Source organism: Calidris pugnax, unplaced genomic scaffold (genome assembly GCF_001431845.1).
Source record: "Calidris pugnax isolate Ruff unplaced genomic scaffold, ASM143184v1 scaffold170, whole genome shotgun sequence".
Lineage (NCBI taxonomy): Eukaryota > Metazoa > Chordata > Aves > Charadriiformes > Scolopacidae > Calidris > Calidris pugnax.
This window is the reverse complement of record NW_015090905.1, coordinates 260,594-268,541: the sequence shown is the minus strand read 5'-3', so window position 1 is coordinate 268,541 and position 7,948 is coordinate 260,594.

Below are 7,948 nucleotides of genomic sequence, written 5' to 3'. Positions count from 1 at the left end.
AGGGGACAGATCTGCCCCTTCCCAGCCTGTCTGAGATGGAGGAACCCCCATCCTGACCCCCTAACCTCATGGAGCGACACAAGGGAAGGGCTGTGGGGTGGTGTCTCACACACACCCACCCCCTCCCGGGGGGGTTGTTGGGGAATGGCTGGCACAGCAGGATCGCCCCTCGTCCCCATGCCCTGGAGCATCACCAGGGACAGGGAGGCTCCCACCCCCTGAGCACCCTGTACATATGTAAATAGCTGTACATACACGGGGGCAGCCTGACGATGTGGCTGTGTCCTGCACCCGGAAGGGCTATTGGGGCTGTTTGGGTCGGGGGGAGGGGGATATACAGCCCCCGCATGCCCCACACAAGGTCCCCTCCCTGGCTGGCGGTGGCATCACCAGGGCAGGGAGCAGCCCCCGGCCCGTATCCTGTCTTCCCTGCCTTGCCACTAACCACAGGCTGCCCCACTGCCTGCCCCCCACCCCCCTCCCCAGGGTGCCAGGGCTTGGGGGTGAGGGCTGGGGGCACTGGGGCAGATGGACCCATCTCCCTTTGCTCTGGCCAGTTGGGACCAGCCATCCCTGTGCAGTGCAACAGCACCCATGGGACCTCCTTGGCACAAGCAAGACCCTTCCCACCTCCCAACCCAGAGGACCCACCTCCCCCCCCCACCAATCCCATTAACCACCATTTCTGCGTGACCAGTGGTGTGCGTGTCTTGTGCGAGTGGCCAGGGTGCACGGCGTTGGGGGTGGCCACCCCAGCTGGCCAGTTTGCCCTAAATTCCGGGGAAGACAGAGGTCTGATGACCCCACAAGTCAATATACCTCTCTCAGCCCCCCCCTCTCCCCATCCCAAAACAGGGTACCCCGACTGGCCCCCATGGTCCTTTTTCTATAGGGTTTGCCTGGGACCAAAGGGTTTAGCTTTCCTCTCTCGTTTCTGTTCAATGTTTACACCCCTTTTCTAACCGCTGCTCCCGCACGGTCAGACTGGGGCTCGGCCCCCGTAACCCCCCCGCCCCCAACCATGGTGCCCCTGGCCCCGTGCCCCCTCCCCAAACCGTCCTGTTCGGCATGTGATTGAACCGACCAATTCTGCTCCTGTAGCACATGTGTCACCGATGCCTGTGTGTCTGTACCACCCCGTGCGGCACCGCCGGCGGCGGCGGCTACCATGGATGCATGACAGTGAGATGTTTTGCACTATTTTGAATTTTTTGGGCTCTGTAAAAATATTTTATTATAACTGACATTAAAAAGCACACCCTTCACTGTGACTACTGTGGGAGCTGGGGGGAGAGGGGAGGGTGACACCCAGTGCAGCTCATTTAAGGTTAACCCTGAGGATAAATAGCCCAGGAACATGGCCCAGCTCTGTCCAGGCTCAGGCACTCCGAGAGCACCCACCCTTCTCAAAACCAACAGGGGAAGAGCCCAGCAAAAGCTGAACTGGGAGGAAAACTGGGGTCTCCCCATGTCAGGGGTTAGGCTGGACTGGTCACTGAGACAAACAACAGATGGAGAGGAGAAAGAGAGAAAGAGACAAGTTTAGAAGAAACTAAACTGCTTTGATGAAAATACTAGTAAAATAATAAAAAAGAAAATAATGAAATACATACAAAAGCATATGAAGCTGCCAGGATGATGTCACCAGCAGCACAGGGAAAGTCCCAGACTGGACTCAGCAAAGGGCAGGAAATGAATTCCCAACCCAGATTCAGGAACACACAGCTCAGAATCAAAGGCAGGTGAACAGAGTCCTCTGCAGGTGCCAGCCATTGAAGAAAAGAAAGATCCAACCCTTTGATCCCTCTGCTTTTATACTGAGCATGATGGCCATGGGATGGAATGCCAGTTTGGGGACACCTGTCCTGTGCCATCTTCTGTGTTTCTCTGCTTCTTCCTCTCCATGGGGGCAAATTATGAAGTGAGCTGACCTTGGCTGTTACAGCAAGAGGCACACCAGCCCTTGGCACTCACTATAAACATCCATCTTATCACTCCAAGAACACTTTTCTACACAAGCCGCTGTTAAATTTCAGAGAGTTAGACGAGGCTTAGCTAAAGAGTAAAATTACTGAACAGAAAACTGAGTTTTTACCTCTGAACACTGCACTAAAGACATCCAATAAAGACAATCCTTTTTCAGTAACCTCGAGCGGTTCCTAGAAACAAAAGCCTGACCTCGGGAGCTGTAGGATCCTGCTGCCCCTGGAGAGCTGCAAAAGCCCCCCAAGGCTCCTGCTGGAGAAGCCCTTCACTGGGCAGTAGACAAGGTAAAGCCAGCTGAGATATTTTTTTTTTTGAAGCAAACATCAGTGACTGCTCCTGCTCTGGGATTGGCAGACTAGAGAAAGCCGTTTATCTTGTTTGTAAATGAAGAAATTTAACTATGACACCCAGTGCAGCTCATTTAAGGTTAACGCTGAGGATAAATAGCCCAGGAACATGGCACAGCTCTGTCCAGGCTCTATCCTGTTCAAACCCAGCACAGCCTGGCAGCTGCAGGACAGGGGCTGCTGCTCTCCTGGTTGAAGAGAACAAAAAAAGGTGGAGCTTGGATCCCCTCTAGTGGTACAAGGACTGCATGGAGCTGAAATGCTGCTGTCACAGCACCTTGCCCAGACACTGTCACCTCAGCAAAGGCATCGAATCACAGAATCGTTCTGGGTGGAAGGGACCTTTAGACCAACAATCTGTTTTCAGTAACCTCGAGCAGTTCCTAAAAACAAAAGCCTGACCTCAGGAGCTGTAGGATCCTGCTGCCCCTGGAGAGCTGCAAAAGCCCCCCAAGGCTCCTGCTGGAGAAGCCCTTCACTGGGCAGTAGACAAGGTAAAGCCAGCTGAGATATTTTTTTTTTTGAAGCAAACATCAGTGACTGCTCCTGCTCTGGGCTTGCCAGACTAGAGAAAGCCCTTTGTCTTGTTTGTAAATGAAGAAATTTAACTATCCTGTTCAAACCCAGCACAGCCTGGCAGCTGCAGGACAGGGGCTGCTGCTCTCCTGGTTGAAGAGAACAAAAAAAGGTGGAGCTTGGATCCCCTCTAGTGGTACAAGGACTGCATGGAGCTGAAATGCTGCTGTCACAGCACCTTGCCCAGACACTGTCACCTCAGCAAAGGCATCGAATCACAGAATCGTTCTGGGTGGAAGGGACCTTTAGACCATCGAGTCCAACCATCAACCCAACCCTGCCCAAACCACCACTGACCCATGGCCCCCAGCACCACGTCTGCCCGGCTTTTAAATCCCTCCAGGGATGGTGACTCCACCACTGCCCTGGGCAGCCCATTCCAAGGCTTCACAACCCTTTCCCTGAAGTCATGTTTCCCAATATCCATCCTAAACCTCCCCTGGTGCAACTTGAGCCCATTTCCTCTTGTCCTATTGCCTGTGACTTGGGAGAAGAGACCAACCCCCCCTGGCTACACCCTCCTTTCAGGGAGTTAGAGAGAGCAAGAAGGTCCCCCCTCAGCCTCTTTTTCTCCAGGCTGAACACCCCCAGCTCCCTCAGCCTCTCCTCATAAGACTTGTGCTCCAGACCCCTCACCAGCTCTGTGTCTCTTCTCTGGACACGCTCCAGCCCCTCAATGTCCCTCCTGGCGTGAGGGGCCCAAAACTGGACACAGAACTCGAGATGGGGCTTCACCAAGGACAATGGGATGGTCACTGCCCAGGTCCTGCTGCCACACTGTTGCTGAGGTGGACCGGGATGTTGGCCTCCTTGGCCACAGTGCTGGCTCACCTTCACCTGCTGTCTACCAACAGCCCCAGGTCCTTTTCCCCCAGGAAAACTCTTCCCAGAGGCTGGAGCATCCATGGGTTGTTGCATCCCAAGGGCCTCGCTGAACCTCATGATTGGTCTCAAGGCTGGAGCATCCATGGGTTGTTGCATCCCTAGGGCCTCGCTGAACCTCATGATTAGTCTCAGCCCATTCCATTCAGCCTGTCCAGATCCCTCTGTAGAACCTTCTACTCTCCAGCAGACCAACACTCCCACCCAACTTGGTGTCATCTGTGAACTGACTGAGGGTGCACTTGATCCCCTCATCCAGGTTGTTTACTAGGACTTTAAGCAGAACCAGTCCCAGTACTGAGCCCTGGGGACCACCACTTGTGACTGGCCACCAACTGGATTTAACTCCATTCAGCACAATTCTTCCAGCCTGGATATCCTGCTGGTGTTTTTTACACCCGTCCAAGCCATGGGCAGCCCCTTTCTCCAGGAGAATGCTATGGGAAATGGTATCAAATGCTGTGACAGACTTTAAGCAGAACCAGCCCCAGTACTGAGCCCTGGGGACCACCACTTGTGACTGGCCACCAACTGGATTTAATTCCATTCAGCACAATTCTTCCAGCTTGGATATCCTGCTGGTGTTTTTTAGCCAGCAAAGAGGATGCCCATCCAAGCCATGGGCGGCCCCTTTCTCCAGGAGAATGCTGTGGGAAACGGTATCAAATGCTGTGAACATTCAGTTGATACAGCTGGTCTCTGACAACTGCAGCATCCACAAATGGAAAGTCACTGTTCCCCTCTTCATGGGCCTCCAACTCATGGGACTGAGAAGCCCATGGTCTATCAGTATTATTAATGGCAGAGGCAAAAAAAAAAAAACAGCCCCAGGTCCTTTTCCCCCAGGAAAACTCTTCCCAGAGGCTGGAGCATCCATGGGTTGTTGCATCCCAAGGGCCTCGCTGAACCTCATGATTGGTCTCAGCCCATCCATTCAGCCTGTCCAGATCCCTCTGTAGAACCTTCTACTCTCCAGCAGACCAACACTCCCACCCAACTTGGTGTCATCTGTGAACTGACTGAGGGTGCACTTGATCCCCTCATCCAGGTTGTTTACTAGGACTTTAAGCAGAACCAGTCCCAGTACTGAGCCCTGGGGACCACCACTTGTGACTGGCCACCAACTGGATTTAACTCCATTCAGCACAATTCTTCCAGCCTGGATATCCTGCTGGTGTTTTTTACACCCGTCCAAGCCATGGGCAGCCCCTTTCTCCAGGAGAATGCTATGGGAAATGGTATCAAATGCTGTGACCATTCAGTTGATACAGCTGGTCTCTGACAACTGCAGCATCACAAATGGAAAGTCACTGTTCCCCTGTTCATGGGCCTCCAACTCCTGGGACTGGGAAGCCCATGGTCTATCAGTATTATTAACGACAGAGGCAAAAAAAACCAGAACACCCCCCCCAAAAAACCCACCATTGAACACCTCTGCTTTTTCTCCATCCCCATCAGTCAGGTGACCATCTTCAAGTATCAGTTCAATGTTTTCTTTAGACCTCCTCGTGCTGTCAATGCACTTAACATCCTTCTTGGTGTCTGACACAACACCACCCATTTCAACTCTCAGCTTTGGCCATTCATGTCTTCTCCCTGCATATGCAAACCATGGCTGTGTCATCTTCCCAAGAAGCCTGACCTCACTTCCAGAGATCGTACAATTCCTTTTTCCTCTGGAACTCCACAAAGAGCTTCCTCTCGGGCCACGCTGGTCTACTGTCCTGCTCACTCTACTTCCAAACAGGGGAAGGGGGAATTAACCTGCTCCTGAGCTTCTCAGAGGTGCTTCTTGAAGACTAACCAGCACTTACTGACTCCTGAGCCCTCACCAGCAGATTCCCAGGGGACTCTAAGAACCTCTCTTTGCTCTCTTGAGCACCAAGGTACCAACTCCACTGTCCTTTTTTCTCATTACACTGACAACTTTAAACTCAACCACTTCATTGCCCCTGTGGCCAAGGCCATCCCATGTCCTATAAATCCTTCTCCATTCACAACCAGCAAGCCTAGGAGGGCATCTTTCCTTGCTGGCTCCCCGAGTGCTTGTCACAAAAGACGTTCCCATCTCCCACAAACTTCAGGAATTACCCAGACCTGCTCATGACAGCAATATGGGATTCCCAGCTGGTGTCTGGGAAGTTAAATCTGCCCTAAGAACCAGGGCTACTGATTTGTGCCTTGCCAGAGCCCATGTGGGACCCTCCCAAGTGCCCCAGGGCCCTCTATAGGCTCATCTGCCCTTCTGTGGCAAACTGAAAGAAAACATATTTAGGTTGGATTTAAGGACAAAACATCTTACCAATGAAGGTGTCAAGGCTCTGGAACAAGTTGCCCCAAGAAATTGTGAAATTCCATCACTGGGAGCATTCCAAGTGCTGTTGGACAGGACTTTGAACAACATTCTCTAGTGAAAGATGTCCCTTCCCAATGCAGAGGGTAGGAACTAGATGATCTTTAAGAGGTCCCCTCAAAACCATTCTATAATTCATGAAAAGCTCCAGGAAGCCCCCCAGTGATGGCCCTCGAGCTCCCTCAGGCCACCCTGCAAACTGCCCACCCACCCCAGACAGCCTCAGACACTGAAATTATCTGCAAAGACTTTTATTAACTTCAAAGGATTAAAAAGTGGCCAAAACCCCCAGCTCAGGATTATCACAGGCCCTGGCTGTGGCACAAACGAGGCCCTTGAGTTTCAATAAACAAACAACTTCCCAAAAGATGAGGACACACAGAGTGCTGCACCCCCAGCCTTCATGGCCTCCCCACACCCTGGGGGGGTTCAGACAGCCCTCAATGGGGCACTGGCAGCGACCCAGGGCCAGGTCCAGGCTCAGAGGCGGACAAGGAAGGCCAGGTCGAGGGTGTCAGGGACACGGAGCTCATCCAGGTGCAGGGGGGAGGCGGTGAAGGGCAGATGCACAGGGAAGAGGTGACTGGTGTCCACCAGGAGCTGGCTGGATTCTCCTCCATACTGCTCCTGAAGCTGCTTCTGTGGGGACACAGTGCTCTCAATAGGGCAGCCCTCAATGCGGGGACCCCTTTGGGGCAGCCCACCCCCACCAGCACCAGACCCCAAATCCCACTTACCTCAACACTGCTGATGAAGCTGGGGCTGATGCGCTCCTCCAGCCCAGCAGTAGGGGTGTAAGACCGGAGGATCTTCACAACCTGGAGGAGGAGATGGTGGGGACCATGAAGAGGAGAGAGATGGTGGGGACCATGAAGAGGGAAGGGCTAGGCACATCTGGACACTCCTGAGTATGGCACAGTCCCCACCCCAGCACATCCTTGGTACCCCCAGGAGACCTGGGATAGGATGAGCAACCAGCAAGCCCCAACCCCCCACCCAGTACCTGCTGGGGAGACAGCACGGTGCACAGGCTGCAGAGAGCTCCAGCATCCTCCTCTGTCACCTTCTTCACCTGCAGCAGCTGGGCAGCCTGGACCAGCGGCTCCAGCACCTCACGGGCCCCGCTCTGCAGCAGCCCCTCTGCCCGCAGCCACTGCTCCAGCTGGCTGATGTTGTACCTGCCGGGGACACCAGGTCAGCCAGGGGGGACACTGGCCATGCCCCAGCTCCCCCTCAGACACCCTCCTCCTCCCAAATCCTGCACAAAGACTGACCTGAGCTGGATGCCACGGCTCCAGGAGCACGTGTCCTTCCTCAGCAGCAGGTAGTTGAGGGTGGTGCCGCTGACGAGGAAGAGGAGCTGGCGCAGGACTTGGTGGCCCACGCTGGTGGCCAGCCCACAGCGGTCCAGCGCTGCGTGGAAGGAGCCCAGCTTCTGCAGCAGCTCAGGCAGGGTGTGGGCAGGGGCTGCTGAGGACCGGCGGAGGCCAGGAGGGCAGGAGGAGGACGACAAGCCCTGTATGGGCTCACTCTCCAGCATTGCAGCAACTGAAAGGTAGAAGAGGCTCATCAGATCAAGGCAAGACCCCACGTTGTGCCTGAAACACTGCTCCTTGGCTGTCAGTGCCCCTTGGGGATGGAGGGGCCAATGACACCTCCAGGATCATAGAATCACAGAGTGGTTAGAGTTGGAAGGGACCTTAGAGATTGAGTTCCAACCCCTCTGCCCTGGGCAGGGACACCTCCCACCAGACCAGGTTGCTCAAAGCCCCATCCAGCCTGGCCTTGAACACCTCCAAGGATG